Source organism: Tamandua tetradactyla, chromosome X (assembly GCF_023851605.1).
Source record: "Tamandua tetradactyla isolate mTamTet1 chromosome X, mTamTet1.pri, whole genome shotgun sequence".
Taxonomy (NCBI): domain Eukaryota; kingdom Metazoa; phylum Chordata; class Mammalia; order Pilosa; family Myrmecophagidae; genus Tamandua; species Tamandua tetradactyla.
The window spans coordinates 94007128-94023569 of record NC_135353.1 but is presented as its reverse complement, the minus strand read 5'-3'; the positions used below and the strand labels follow the sequence as shown (position 1 = coordinate 94023569).

At 37.9% G+C, this 16442-nt stretch overlaps 2 pseudogenes; both read right to left on the bottom strand.

The window, feature by feature from the left end:
* Positions 1-549: 549 nt before the first annotated feature.
* Positions 550-6064, bottom strand: LOC143671944 (ATM interactor pseudogene; annotated as a pseudogene).
* A 5690-nt stretch (positions 6065-11754) lies between these two features.
* Positions 11755-12096, bottom strand: LOC143671345 (RING-box protein 2 pseudogene; annotated as a pseudogene).
* Between the last annotated feature and the right edge of the window lie 4346 nt (positions 12097-16442).

The following is a 16442-nucleotide window of genomic DNA, read 5'->3' as shown; positions in this document are numbered from 1 at the left end:
TTTTAATCCTAATCCCATTTTGTAAAAGCAGCTGTTTCTTCTAATCTCTATTCAGTATTGTATGTTTGAAACTGTAATTAGATCATCTCCCTGGAGATGCGATTTAATCAAGGTTGTTAAACTGGATTAGGTGATGACATGTCTCCACTAATTTGGGTGGGTCTTGACTAGTTTCTGAAGTTCTATAAAAGAGGAAATATTTTGGAGAAATAAAGAGATTCAAAGAGAGCAGAGCAGAACTACATAGCCATAAGAAGCCGAGTCCACCAGCCAGTGACCTTTGGAGATGAAGAAGGAAAACATCTCCTGGGGAGCTTCATGAAACAGGAAGCCAGGAGAAGAAACTAGCAGATGATGCCATGTTCACCATGTGCCCTTCCAGATGAGAGAGGAACCCTGACCTTGTTCACCATGTGCCTTTCTCAATGAAAATATTAAAAAATAATAATTAATACTGTAATCCCTGTTCCCCATTTTCTAAATCCAGAATAAAACTGTAAATGCCATTCTGCATGTGGACTTCACTCTTAGAATTTGGAAACTGTGTGGCTATGTACGTGTCTGGGTTTCCACAGAACTGCCTTGAGACTCCATCATGTTCCAAGTCAAATCGGCCAGAAGAAAGTCATCCATAAGTATTTGAGTTTCATTGCTAGTGGAAAAGAAATGCCTTAGTGTTTCAAAATAAAATTCATCAACTGTTTCTGTACTATTCAACTGAACTTTGCTTTCTAGAACAGGTAGGTGTTTAGTGGAAATATCTTCTGTTTGGGTTTCTGTGTCAGATGGATCACTGCTCATGGAAATGCTGGAGTGTTTCAGAATACTTCCCAGAAGCAGACGAGGGCTACTGTTGTAAAATAAGTTTAAGTCTGTGTATCAAATATTTGAAGGCCCAGGAAGTTAGCATTTGCCCTATAACTGTAGGACTGAGCAGAGGTGTCTGCAAGTAAAAAGTTGGTTTGGGTCTCTATGACCAGGGATTCCAAGACTGGTTCAATGTTCATATTGGTGAGTTCACTCTCTTCTATTTAAGTTTTGATATTTGAGGCTGAAAAGAACTCTTCCACGTCAAAATCTATTCCAGGATTTCTGGGTTTGGCAAAGTGGGAGCTGTGTGTCATGTCCAGTGTTTGTGTCAGACAAAAGACTGTCACCATCCAATATCTGACCCAGCAGGTTACTTGACAAGATGTTTTCTAAATTGATTAATGAATCTATGGTTTGGGTCTGATTATATGTCATGTTTTGTAAAGGAAGCATACTGTTATGCTCACTGAATTTATGATTGGTGCAGATTTCTCTATACCTTGATTTAAAGTCTTAGGGTCAACCTGAGGTAACAAACCATGAGTTATAGTCTCTGCTACCAAACTGTTGCTTATAATATTGTCTGTAGAAACCCTGTATGATGGGGTGCATGTGTGGTTCAGTGCTAGAATGCTCACCTTCCATGCAGGAGACCTGGGTTCAATTCTTGCACAATGTACCTAAAAAAAAAAAGAAAGAAACCCTGTATGATGAATGGAATTCTCAAAAATGTGTCCACACATTACTGCTTAGTCCGTATGTACCTGGTCAGCTGTGGAACTTTGTAATCCACTGATTCAAGTTTCTCTGGAGATCCCACCTAATTGGAAACAAGCAATTTAAAAAGTATCAGTCTGAGTGGCTATAGGGGAAATTAGTTTAGAACTGGGCCACAATGTTTGAGCATGAACACTAATGGGAAATGAAACTTAAGAACAAAACATCAAATGAGCTTGAAAACAAAATGATGCAGAGGAATCTGGGGAAGCCCACTGTGCAGAAAGCAGGAAGCTTGGTGAGGCATTAGATCTGCCTGCACATTGGTGGAAGAAATGCTGACATGTGTTCCCTAGTTGTTGTAAAGTATTGGTGGTCTTTTACCCAAGTCCACTTGAACACCTGTACTAATTGGCTCAACAGCAACAGGATTCAGAATTTTTGAGAGAGGTAGGCTCTCCCTAAGAGAGAAAGCCTCTGAATCTAGGCCAAGGATCAGAGTTCTTATGGACAAGGGAAGTAAGTGAATGGTGCCCATGGCAGATCCCTGATGATCTGCACCTACTACCACAGGTTGGGCTGAGGAGTCAGATGTAGTAGGCACAAAGATAGGCATAGGAGAAAACTGCATAACTGGCAGTTTAACTAAAGCTGCTTTGTGCTTTGGTAAAAGTTATCTCTGAGTATATCTTGGAGGTGTTGTAAGAGTCCGTTTTCTGGCATTAGAGACACAAGAATCTTCAAAGGAAGCTACTGGTTTTATTTCTGAAGTTTCTAGTCCTTGTGTATCTGGTCTAGAGTTTGGTTTATTGAGAAATGATTCAATAGTCTTTTCTGACAACTTCTGATTGTTCATGGAACAATCTACATTTTCCTTTTCTTACAAGGTAGATCCCTATGCTTCAGCAGGGATCTCATTGCCAATTCAGTAAATGTGACTGTAAGGCAGTTCTGCTGGCATAAAGACAGCCACATGTGCACTGGGAGGTCTTGCCACAATCCTCTGTGTGTCATTTAAGTCCCATTCAATACCAGAAGAGTTGCTGCATTTACTACATTTATGCTTCTTTCCAGCACACTTTTTTTTAAAAGTGCTGTTTTACAATAGAGAATTGAGAAAATGGCCTGTCAGGGCCTCTAGGACATCCTTCAATTGGACAACAGTAGAATTTCAGTAGTTTTCAAATCTTTCCTTATGGTTAGATTTACTGTGAAGTCCTGCAGATGGTGGCTCTTGACTAGGTGCACATTGAACACTGGAGTATTGGGCAGAATGCTGCTGCAGCCATGCATAGTTAACAGGACATTGGTGAGCACAGCCTAAGACAGCTCACTCACCAACAGCTGGATAAGCTCCCAGGCAGGCAGTGCCAGAGCTGCCAGCTGCTTCCTTGCCACTGAATGCCACCACCTGTTGCCCCTCAGCCATCCCAGGGGACCCCATGGACCCAAGGTCCCAGTGGCTCCCCTTAGGTCCAGGCCCACTCCCTCAGAGGCTACCTTGGCTCCCTCTAACTAATTTTTGAAGGATGGTTCCTGGATAAAGAATTTTGGGCTGGCAGTTTTTCTCTTTCAAGTGCCTTGAATATATCATACCAGTGCTTTCTTGCCTACATGGTTTCTGAACAGAAATTGGCATGTAGTCTTATTGTGGATCCCTTTAAAATGATGAATTGCTCTTCTTTTACAGTTTATGAAATGCCTTCTCTCTTTTTTCTAACAGCACAGATTTATTATTTTTTAGTGCTGAAAATCAAAAGTCCAAAATGAATCTCATGAGACTAAAACTAAACTGTCAACAGAGGTATATTCCTTCTATAGGCTTTAAAAAGAATCCATTCCATGCCTTCTCTAGCTTCTGGAGTGTTCCTGTATTCCTTGGCTTGTGGCCCTCTTCCATCTTCAAAGCCAACAATCACATCACTCCAACCTCTGCTTCTATAGTCACATCTTCTACTCTGACTTTTCTGATTCACTTTTTTTTTTTGCATGGGCAGGCACCGGGAATCAAACCCAGGTCCTGACTCACTTTCTAAACATTTTTATTGTTAAATATAACATATATACAAAGAAAAGAAAGAAAAAACAATGATTTTCAAAGTACACCTCAGGAAGTAGTTACAGAGCAGATTTCAGTTTGTTAAGGACTGCGATTCCATTATTTTGGAATTTTTCTTTCAGCTGCTCCAAAACACTGGAGGCTAGAAGAATTTTTTATTTTTTTTGTAAAAAATAACATATATATGAACAAGCCATGAATTTCAAGCACATCAAAACAACTAGTTTTATAACAGATTTCACAGTTTGGTATGGGTTACAATTCCACAAGTTTAGGTTTTAATTTCTAGCTGATCTAAGGTACTAGAGACCAAAAGATATATCAATATAATGATTCAGCAATCATACTCATTTGTTAAAAACTACAATTCATGTTTGATCTTTCTCTAACTCTTGAGGGATATGTGAACTATGCCCATTCTAAATTTTCCATGTTGGAAGAGGCTGTCAATAATATGTTTAGAGGGATGAAAATACTTGATGTTCTGGAGAGAGTGGCTCCTCTGCATTTCAGGACTTATTTGGTCCAGGGACCCATTTGGAGATTGCAGGTCTCTGGAAAGTTATTCTAGTGCATGGAACCTTCATAGAATCTTATATAATAACCTATGTGTTTTTTAGGATTGGCAAAAATGTTTTTGGTTGGAGTTTGGCAATCTACAGTAGAAAGCAATGTCTAACTGAAGCTTGCCTAAGAGGCTATTCTGGAGTAGCCTTGCAACTCTATTTGAACTCCTTCAGCCACTGATACCTTATTTGTTACACTTATTTTCCCCTTTTGGTCAAGATGACATTGTTGATCTCACAGTTCTTGGGCTAGACTCATTCCTGAGAGTCATCTCCCATGCCACCAGGGAGACTTTTACCCCTGGATGTCATATTCCACTTAGGAGGGAGGGCAATGATTTCACTTGCAGAGTTGGTTGTATAAAGAGAGGCCCCATGAGAGCAACAAGAGAGATATTCTGGAAGTAACTGTTAGGCATACCCATAGGTAGTCTAAGTCTCTCCACTACATACATAGGCTTCAAAAGAGCAAGCCTCAAGATCAGGGTTTGGCCCATCGATTTGGGCATCCCTAATGTTTGAAAGTTTCCAAGCCTTCCCCAGTGGCAAAGTTCAACAGTTCCACATTTTCCCCCCATCCCTCAAGGAACTGTGCCAATAGCTTTTGATTATATGTTTAATATACTCTAAGATGTATTCAGACATTACATTAAGCTATACAAGAGTATATTCTGGGCTCGCTCTGTTTGGATTGTTTAAATGATCTGTCCAGACAGGTTGAGTTAGATTATCCGCTACAGAAAATTTAGGTTCTGGACAAAATAAAACTTTCTTCCTTTAGTCTCAAAGAGTAGATGAGGTTCTAAAATATAGACAATGTCTTCCTTACCTCTGTATTCTGAATTACCTTAATACTGACCTGATTGGCTTCATTCTTATCTTGAAATAACAGGTTATACATATATAAAACAACCTCTCAAAATGCAGAAAAAATAATTACCACTCCAGTCTAAATGTGACTGCTATAAGAGCTTACAATCTAGGCGCTGTTTTCTTATAAGTATTTTCTAAATAAGATCATACAATAATTGCTCTTTTGTTTCTGGCTTATTTTGCCTCACCAAATGTCCCAAAAGTTAATTCACAATGTTGCATCCTCACAACTTCATTCCTTTTTGTAGCAGCACAATATTCTATCATATGTATACACCATCATTCACCAATTTACTTCTCAGTCAGTGCGTCTTCCAGCCACCTCCGTTCATTGGGCATCATGTATAATGTCCAAAGTCAACAGTCCATAAACATTCTCAATTTTAGATAATTTCATTGTCCCCAAGTGAAAGATAACCTATAGACCCACCCTCACCAAATAGAAAATCTAAAATCCCCTTAGTTCTTTTCCCTCCCCCTCTTATTTACCTTGTTGTTGTGGTACTGTTTGTTTTCCTGTTAAACATAGTCATAGCAGTTTCCCCCCATACCCCAAGCTTATACACTCTTTGCACAAGATTCATACCTTTGAAATACTTCATGAAACAACTTAATTATAATTGTAATGTTAATTGGTGGAAAACCTGGGTGTATACAACCCCTTTCAATCATGTTCACCTTCAATATGGTAATATTACTACAAGACCACCTTTACTTCTATCTATTCCCTTACATTTTCATTAAACATCATTAGCTAACCATTCACCCATCTCTGGCTTCTGTGTATCACTAGGTCTCTTATTAAAGAATTCTCCCTTTATCTTTGGCATTTGACATTCTGTTTAGTATGTGTCTCAGAGTATGACTATTAGGGTTTATTCTGTTTGGAGTATGTTTTCATTTCTTAGACACTTATATTTATATATTTCATAAGAGTTGGGAAATATTTGGCCATTGTTTTGTCAATTATTCATTCTACCACTTTTCCCTTTTCTTCTTCTTTTTGGGCACCATTGGTACTTGTGTTTTGGCACTTCATGCTGTTATTCAAATTCCTGAGACACTACACAATTTTCTATTCTTTTTTCTATCTGTTCTTCTGACTGTGTTATTTTGATTATCTTGTTTTCTACTTCACTGATTCTTTCTTATGCCAGTTCAAATCTGCTGTTTCATGCTTCTAGTGTATTCTTAATCTCAATTGTTGGGCCATTTATCTTCATCATTTCTGTTGTTTCTTTTTAAACTCTTAGGGAGTTCTTTATGCTCACACATTGTTTTCTTAATATGCTTTAGCTCCATACACACATTTTCATTCATCTCCTTGACCAGCTAAATGCAAAGTGGGCCATTCTGGATTGATCCAGCTTTCTGAATGGATCCTATTCCTAAGGCAAGATACCCTAATGAGTATGAAAAGAGAGGCACAAAAAACTCAGAATAAAGTGGGGGGACTGAGCTGCTATAAGACAGGCTGTGTTTCAGAACATAAAATTGAAGGAGAAAAGGGACACTGAGTGAGGGAGGTAATTTAAACAAATCATAGAAGCTTAGAGAAAACTTTTAACAAAAACAAACAGAACAGGTCCAGGTTTCTGGAGAAGGAACAGCTGAAAGGAAACATTCTACTGGAGGTGAAACAATTGCACAAAAAAGGATAATCCTAAAACTTTTACCACTTTCCTCAGAAAGCCAAGAACAGAACTACAACATAATCCAACAATCCCACACCTAGGTATATACACTGTATAATTAAAAGCAGGGATTCAAAAAGATATTCACAGGTGGGCCACGGTGACTTAGTGGCAGAGCTCTCACCTACCATGCTGGAGACCTGGGTTTGATTCCCAGTGCCTGCCCATGCAAAAAAAAAATTGTTCTCAGATTTTTGAGATTGTTCTCAAATTTAAAGAAAAAAGGAAAAGAATATTCACACACTGATGTTCATAGCAGCATTATTTACAATTACCAAAAGATGGGATCAGCCCAACAGTCAATATACCAATGAATGGATAAACAAAACATGATATATACATACTGCGTTGGTTTGAAAGGATTATGTACTCTAGAAAAGCCATGATTTAATCCTGATCCAATATTGTGAGAGCAACCAAGAGAACCACAAGAACCACAGAGCCCACTCAGCCAGAGACCTTTGGAGAGGAAGGAGAACACCCCTGGGGGAGCTTCACGAAACAAGACGCCTGGAGAGAAAGCTAGCAGATTTCGACATGTTCACCATGTGCCCTTCCAGTTGAGAAAGAAACCCTGAACTTCATTGGCCTTTCTTGAGTGAAGGTAACTTCTTGTTGCTGCCTTAATTTGTACATTTTTATAGACTTGCTTTAATTTGGACATTTCCATTGCCTTAGAACTGTCAACTTGCAACTTAATAAATTCCCCACTTTGAAAAGTCATTCCATTTCTGGTATATCACATTCTGGCAGCTATCAAAGTAGAACAGATTTTGGTACCAGAGAAATGGGGTCCTGCAGTTTGCAAATACAAGCATGTTGAAGTGGTTTTTTTTAATGGATAAGAGAAAGATTCTGGAGGAGTTGTGAGTACCTTGATAAAGAAGTCCTAGATTGCTTTGAAGAGACTGTTGGTAGAAAAGAGGACTCTAAATATACTCCTGATAAGGCCATAGACAGAAATGAGGCACATATTATTGCAACCTGGAAGGAAGGTGATCCTTGCTTTAAAATGGCAGGTAATCTGGCAAAATTGACCAGTGGCTTTGGTTGCAAAGCACATTTTAAAAGCCATGAACTTGGATATTTAGCAGAAGAGATTTCCAAATTAAATGTGGAAAATTCAGCTGGTTTCTCCTGGCAGCTTATAGCAAAATGTGACAGGAAAGAGATAAGTTGAGAACTGAACTCTTGGGTACAGAGAACCAAAAATTGATGTTCTGGAAAATTCTGGGCTTCCAGGAAATTAGAGCCCAGAGAATCATGCCTCACATGAGGATTTAACCAAATGTGAACCCAGTCAGCCATTTCAGAAACTAGAGGGAAAAAAAGAAGTACTGTGTAGTTACGTAAACGAACTAACAAATGAACTAGATCTATATATCCAAGATACAGCAAGAAATAGTAAGCTGCAGAATGATCTCATTTGCTAAAAAGGAGGAACACATGTGTTTTCTCTTTTACTCATACACATGCAAAGATATATTTGGGCATTTAAGAAATTATTAATAGCAGTGACTTCTGAAAACAAAAATTTTTGTGATTAAGGGGCATAGGAGAGGAAAGTTTCACTTTTCACTATATATGCTTTTGCAATGTTTGAAAGTATTTTTTACAAGCTCTTGCCACTTTATGATTAAAAATCTAATTAGAAAATCCAGTGCCTACATATTCCCACAAATAAAGCAAGGCATTGAGTATGCTTTTATTCCTTCCAAAAAAAGATCAATTGTCCAGAGATGAGAGGGTCTAGTTCTGAATATACTATTTGATTCCATTGGTCAGTATATCTATCTTTATACTGGTGCCATGTTGTTTTGGACACTGTAGTTTCATAATATGCTTTAAATTGATGTAGTGTGAGACCTCCCACTTCATTTTTTTCCTTCGGTTATTTTTACCTATGCAGGGTACTCCTCCCTTCCAAATAAATTTGGCTATTGGTTTTTCTATTTCTGCAAAGTAAGCTTTTGGGATTTTAATTTGTATTGCATTGGATCTGTAAATCAATTCGGGTAGAATTGGCATCCTAACTATATTAAGTCTTCCAGTCCATGAACATGGTATGTCCTACCATTTATTTAGGTCTTCAATAATTACTTTTAGCAGTTTCTTGTAGTTTTCTGTGTATAGGTCTTTTGGGCCCTTGGCTAAATTTAATCCTAAATATTTTATTCTTTTGGTTGCCCAATTGTAATTTGAATTCTTTTCTTGATTTCCTCCTCAGATTGCTCATTACTAGTGTATAGAAACAGTACTGATTTTTGGGTGTTGATCTTGTACCCGACCACATTGCTGTACTCATTTATTAGCTCTAGTAGCTTTGCTATGGATTTTTTTGGGGATTTTCAACATATGATGTCATATCACCTGCAAACAGTGAGTGTTTTACTTCTACCTTCCAATTTTGATGCCTTTTATTTCATTTTTTTGTCTAATTAATCTGGCTAAGACTTCCAGCACAAATTTGAATAACAATGATGACAGTAGGCATCCTTGTCTTGTTCCTGATCTTAAGGGGAAAGCTTTCAGTCTTTTGCTATTGAGGATGATGTTAGCTATGAGTTTTTCATATATTCCCTTTATTTTGTTGAAGAAGTTCCCTTCTATTCCTATCCTTTAAAGTGTTTTCATCAAGAAAGGATGTTGAATTTCATCACATGCCTTTTCTGCATCAATTGAAATGACCATGCAGTTTTTCTGCTTTGATTTGTTGATATGGATTATTACATTAATTGATTTTCTATGTCAAGGGACGTTTACATACCTGGAATAAATCCCACTCAGTCAGGGTATATAATTCTTTTAATGTATTGCTTGACTTGATTTGCCAGAATTTCATTGAGGATTTTTGCATCTCTATTCTTTATAGAGTTTGGTCTGTAATTTTCCTTTCTTGTAGTATCTGTGTCTGGCTTTGATATGAAGGTGATGTTGGCTTCATAGAATGAGTTAGATAGCCTTCCTCCCTCTTCAATATTTTTGAGGAGTTTGAGCACGATTGGTAGTAATTCTTATTGAATGCTTGGTAGAATTCACATGTGAGGCTATCTGGTCCTGGACTTTTCTTTGCTTGTAGCTTCTTGATGACTATTTCAATCTTTTTACTTGTGATTGGTTAGTTGAGGTCATCTATTTCTTCCTGAGTCAACGTTGGTTCCTCATGCCTCTCTAGGAAGTTGTCCATTTCATTTATGCTGCCTAGCTTATTAGCATATAGTTGCTCATTGTATATTCTCATTACCTCCTTTATTTCTGCTGGGTAAGTGATTATGTCTCTTCTTCTATTTCTGAATTTATTTATTTGCATCCTCTCTTTTTCTTTTTATCAGCCTAGCTAATGGTCCATCAGTCTTATTGATTTTTTCAAATAACCAACTTCTGGTTTTGTTAATTTTCTCAATTGTTTTCGTGTTCTCAATTTCATTTATTTCTGCTGTAATCTTCATTATTTCTTTCTTTTTGTTTTCCTTGAGTTAGTTTTATGTTCTCTCTCTAGTTCTTCCCAGTGAACAGTTAATTCCTTAATTTTTCCTCTTTCTTCTTTTTTTAAAAAGTAAACAGAATAAACCATTTATCAAAACATCATGTGATAAACTTTTTGATCCAATTATACAGCAGTAAACATTTCCCCCTCATTAATATTCCACCTAAAACACAGTTGCAGTTGAATCACAACATAATTCAATCTGACCAGAACTTGAGAATACTTTTTATAGTTTGCTAGCTGTCATAATGTGATGTACCAGGACTGGAATGGTTTTTAAAAAGAGGAATTTGATAAGTTGCTAGTTTAAAGTTCTAAGGCCATAGAAATGTCCAAAAGCAAATCTATGGAAATGTCTGATCTAAGGCATCCAGGGAAAGATACCTTGGTTCAAGAAGGCTAATAAAGTTCAGTTTTTCTCTCTCCAATGGAAAGGGCATGTGGTGAGCAGGGTGATATCTACTAGCTACCTCTCCAGACCTCTTGCTTCATGGAGCGCCCCATCAGCCTTCCCCTTCTTCATCTCCAAAGGTTGCTGGTATGTGGACTCTGTGGTTCACTTGTCATCCTGTCATGGTTCCACAGCTCTCTCCTCATTCTCAAAAAGATACACTCTCTGAAATATCTCCTCTTTTATAGGATTCCAGCAAACTAATAAGGACCCATGTAGAAAAGGTGGAGACACATCTCCATCTAATCAACTTTAATACCCACAATTGATTGAGTCATAACTCCATGGAAATAACCTAATCTAGTTTCCAACCTATAGTGCTGAACAGGTATTAGAAGAAAACATTGCTCTCAAAAGATTGATTAGGGTTAAAATGTGGCTTTTTTAGGGTACATAAATCCTTTCAAACCAGCACAGTACTTATATGTCATTTATCACTCAATTATTTAACAATGAGGTGAGCGCTGATCTAAGTCTTCTTGGTGAGTCAGAGACACAATAAAAATCCCATATGCCTGAAGTTAAATATTATGTACTCTGTTCACTGGTATGGTATATGTCCAAACTTAAAATTCTCATTACATCAAATAAAAATTTCATGAGTCATGTTTCACCTCTCCTCAAAAAATAAATATCAGAAACAGATTAAGGTTAAGAGTTGGGCTTGAAAGTGTACTCTATTTGTAACTATAACTTTCTCTATTTCTTTTTCAACTGATCAATGACAAGCATGCAAAAAGTTCCCTTCTGAATTGAACTGCTCCCACATCCCCTTGTATATCAATAGGTAAATTATGAAAGTCATTCAATTTGTTGTTCTCTCTTCTTTTACAGCACTTCCAAGAATGCATGAGACACATGCCACAGAGGTAGGAAAGATCATCTTTACAAAATTATCTTCATTATAGCAAATTTACAAAAATAAAACTGACAAAATGCTAAACCATGCCTTTGATGAATGTCAAAGGACCATGGATCCACCTCTACTTTAAGAATTGAATCACCTGGAGTATCCAAGTGCCTTTGTTGGGTCCTTGCTGATAACAAGATACACCAGGCCCCCGAACAACTGGACTAAAAGAGCCTTTCCACTACTCTCATTTGCCAATCCCTTGGACAACCCAGTTTTGCTGGCTGAGAGGGCAGCGATTATTCTCTTTTACCCACAGGGACATGCAGCAATTGTGGAAGGAATGATTACATTCTCCCCAGACCACCACACAATCTTCTTGTTTGTTTTCAGCTTGACATCTAAGACAGGCATTCATCACCTGAACACTGCAAATGGTGCACGTACTGCCCTCCACGTCCCAGCTCCACATGGCTACCATGCTCCACTTCTTGAGGGAGAACACTTTCTCACCCGCTGACTAAGAGCCTACACTCCCAGAATGAGTGGACATGGCACAGGACTCCTTGCTGTCCTCCATCTTGGCCATGGTGGTGGCCCCTCTTTCTTCTTTTTTGATATAGTCTTTTAAGGCAACGTATTTCCTTCTTAGCTCTGCCTTTGCTGCATCCCATAAATTTTGATATGTTGCATTTTTATTTTCATTTACCTCAAGATATTTACTGATTTCGCTTGAAATTTCTTCCTTGACCCACCGGTTGTTTAGGAATGTGTTGTTTATACTCCCTATATTTGTGAATTTTCTGGGCCTCTGCTTGTTATTAATTTCCAACTTCACTCCTTTATGAGCCAAGAAAGTGTTTTGTATGATTTCCGTCTTTTAAAATTTATTGAGACTTGCTTTGTGACCCAGCACATGGTCTATCCTTGAGAATGATCCACGAGCACTTGAGAAAAAGGTGAATCCTGCTGTTGTAGGGTGTAATGCTCTGCACATGTCTGTTACATCTAGTTCATTTATTGTGTTATTCAACTTTTCTGTTTCTTTATTGATCCTCTGTCTAGATGTTCCATCCATTGATGAGAGTGGGGAATTGGAATCTCCAATTATTATGGTAGATGTGTCTATTTCTCCCTTCAGTATTGTCAGTGTTTGCTTCATATACTTTGGAGCACTCTGTCTTAGTGCATCAATATTTATGATTTTTATGTTTTCTCTTTGAATTGTTCCTTTTATTAATACATAGTGTCCTTCTTTGTCTCTTTTAATTGTTCCTTCTTTGTCTCTTTTAATTGTTTTACATTTAAGTCTAATTTGTCAGATATTACTATAGCTACTCTTTTCTGATTGCTGTTTGCATGAAATATCTTTTCCCAATGTTTCACTTTCAACCTATTTTTGTCCTTGGGTCTAAAATGAGACACTGGTAGACATTATAAAGGTGGATCCTGATTTTTACACCATTCTCCCAGTTTATATCTTTTGATTGAGAAGTTTATTCCATTAACATTTAGTGTTATTGCTGTAAAGGCAATACTTTCTTCTACTATTTTGCCTTTTGGATTTTATATGCCATATATAATTTTTTTTCTCCTTTTACTGTTACTGATAGTCTTCATTTCTACACTCTTCTCCACATCTCTCTCTCCTGCTTTTTCCTATCTGCCTGTAGTGCTCCCTTTAGTATTTCTTGCAGAGCTGGTCTCTTGGTCACAGTGATTGTTTATCTGAAAACATTTTAATCTCCTCATTTTTGAAGGACAATTTTCTTGGATATAGAGTTCTTGGTTGACAGGTTTTGCTTTTAGAATCTTAAATATATTATGCCACTGCCTTCTTGTCTACATGATTTCTCCTGATTAATCCACACATAGTCTTATTAGATTTCCTTTGCATGTGATGGATTGGTTTCTCTTGTTTCATTCAAAATTCTCTCTTTCTCTTTGACATCTGACAATGTGATTAGTGAGTGTCTTGGAGTATGGTTTTTGAATCTATTCTGTTTGGGTATATGCTGCACTTCTTGGATCTTAAATTTTATGCCTCTCATAAGAGATGAGAAATTTTCAGTGTATATTTCCTCCATTAGTCTTTTCCTCCATTTCCCTTCTGTTTTTCTTCTGGGACAACCACAAGATGTATACTCATGTGCTTCATGTTGTCATTCAATTTCCTGAGGACCTGCTCATATTTTCCCATTTGTTTTCCTATATTTTCTTTTGTGCATCAGATTTCAGATGTCCAGTCCTCTAGCTCACTAATTCTTTCTTCTGCCTCTTCAAATCTATCATTGTAGGTTTCAATTGCTTTTCTAAATCTCTTCTTCTGTGACTTTTATTCCCATAGGTTCTGTGATTTGTTTTCACAAACTATCAATTTCTTCTGTTTTTCACTCAATGCTTTCTTTATAGCCTCCCTAAACTTATTGATTTTTATAAGATTTTCTGTATCTGTTTGAACATTCTGACTTAGTTATTTCAACCCCTGTGTCTCTTTTGAATTGTTGGTTTGTTCCTTTGACTGGGCCATATACTTGATTTTCCTAGTAGGACTCATTTTTTGCTGCTGTATAGGCATTTGATTTCCTTAATTAGTTTATTTTGAAGGTTGTTTTCACTCTTTTACCTAGTATTCTCTTGCTGGATGGCTTTGTTCTCTATCTGTTCTTTGACATGCAGTTCAACTTTATCTTGACCTCTAGCATAGGTTCTTTTTTACTGATCATAATTTTTCAGTTCTTGTTTTTCTGTTTCTTGTCTTGCCTATATGGAGCCCCCCCTTTTTTTAGCAGGGTCTCCTCAGATATTGTAAACCCCAGTCAGATTTTCCCATACTGGACTGGCCTCCTCTCAAGAGGAAAGAGTTATTTGCCTCTGTTTTCTCTGAGGGTGAGACCCTGCAGGTTGGCAGACATTCCTATGAAGCTTCTAGACTCTGTGATTTCCCTATGCTACCTAGTATGTGGCACTTGTCTGCCTGCAGCTTCCCACCAGCTTAAAGTTGTGGTTCCTTTAACTTCAGCAGACTCTCCCCGCTGGGGGTGTGGTTGAGACAGAGGTGAAGTTGTAGGACGGCTTTAATTGCTTCAGTTTTCTAGTCCCTGGGGCCTGAATTCCTTGAGGGAAAGATTCCACTTGATCTAGTCCCCACCTTTCTCTTGGGGAAGGTACAGCCTTTAAGGAATTAACTCCTTTCACTTGACTGGTTACTTTGTCTCTCAGACAAGCTTTATTCTGCCCTTCCCTGGGGCAGTGGTGAAGCCTGAAAAGCCTTGCAATTCTATGTAGTAAACTGTTAAGTAGTAGAAACAAAGTAAAAAATATTCTTTTCAGAGCAGGACCTCTGATCCTCAGGTATGTCAATCAAGAACTTAAGTTGGTGCATGGCTCTATGTACCTCCTGGCTCTATGTGCCCCCCCCTTTAGGGTCCAGCCCTTTTTCAATATTTTGTGCTGTCTGACTCAAAAAGCCTCTGTTTTATTTTTCTTTCCCTCAGCCTCACCCCCTCTCTGCTGGGGCAAAAATTCCTTGTACCTTTAGCTCTTATTCCAGGTTTATCTGAGCTGGGAGCCAATTTTCAGTAATCAGAATTTGTTAATTAGTTCCACAATTGGAGCTTGGCTGAGCTAAGCTCTTGCCATTAGTAAAGTCTATTTCCTTTCTCCTTGGGAAACCAGGCTGCTGTGTCTGTCAGGGAGGACCCCTGGCCTCCGTGGCTTTGGGGATTTTAATGTTCTGTGTGGGTTCTCAGCAAGTCCAACTTGTCCAGACTGGAGTACAATGTGTGTCTGGTCACTGATGTGACCCCAGCAGTTGTTCTGTATTGTTCCTGGCTTTTTACTAGCTGCTCTGGAGGATGAACTAAATTCTACATCTCACTGAGCTGCCATCTTTCCCCTATATCCCTGGAGGCCATTTGTATGCAACATTCCTTCATGGCTTGTGTTTGCATACTTGGGTCCCAATTGTCTCAATATGTGTGGAGTTCTTACTCATTATTGTGAGTGACTATAGTTTGCAACTGTAGCAGGAGGGACCCAGGCCATGCTGCCTCTATGCAACTCCCAAGCTGTGTGGGGTCTGAGTGAGAGGGTAGGGACCAGACAGTCATGATTTTGGAGATTCTTTTTCTTTGATTGAGCATTTGTGGAGTCCTTCTCCAGTCTATATCATCCTCCAGTGTTATAATCAAGTTGTACTTGTCTTTTACTTTATTTGTTGATCTTGAGGGGACGCTTTTCCAAGGGATATTTTACATTGCCATGTTGATGGCATCACACTGTTTTATATTTTAAATGCCATTTTATTGAAATATATTCATGCACCATACATTCCATCCAAAATATGCAATCAAAATCTCACAGTATCATCACATAGTTGTGCGTCCATCCCTGCTATCAATTTTCAAACACTTTCACTACACCAGGAAGCAAAAGAAAAATGAAAACAAGAAAGACAGAAAAGAAAACCCAGAACATTCTGTATTCCTTATCCCCACCTATAATTTATCCCTAGCATTTGTATGGTGCATTTGCTATGTTGATGAAAGAATATTAAGATATCACCATTAACTATAGTCCATATTTTGCAGTAGGTGTGCTTTCCTCATATAGTACTCTATTATTAATTTCTTATAATAGTTTCATACATTTGTTCTAGTTCATGGAAGAAATTTTAAAAATATTTGTACTGTCAATCACAGTCATCTCAACCACAGGATTTACTGAGTTATGGATTTGCATGTTTTAACCTCTGGCTTTCCTTCTATTGACATATATGACTCTAAACTTCCCCTGTCAACCACACTGACACACAATTTAGCACTGTTAACTATACTTACAATAATGTACTACCATCACATCCAGTGTTCCCTCATGTGCTTTGGGGTACCTTGATTAGGTGAATAAATATTTATGATTATTTTTCCTTCTTGG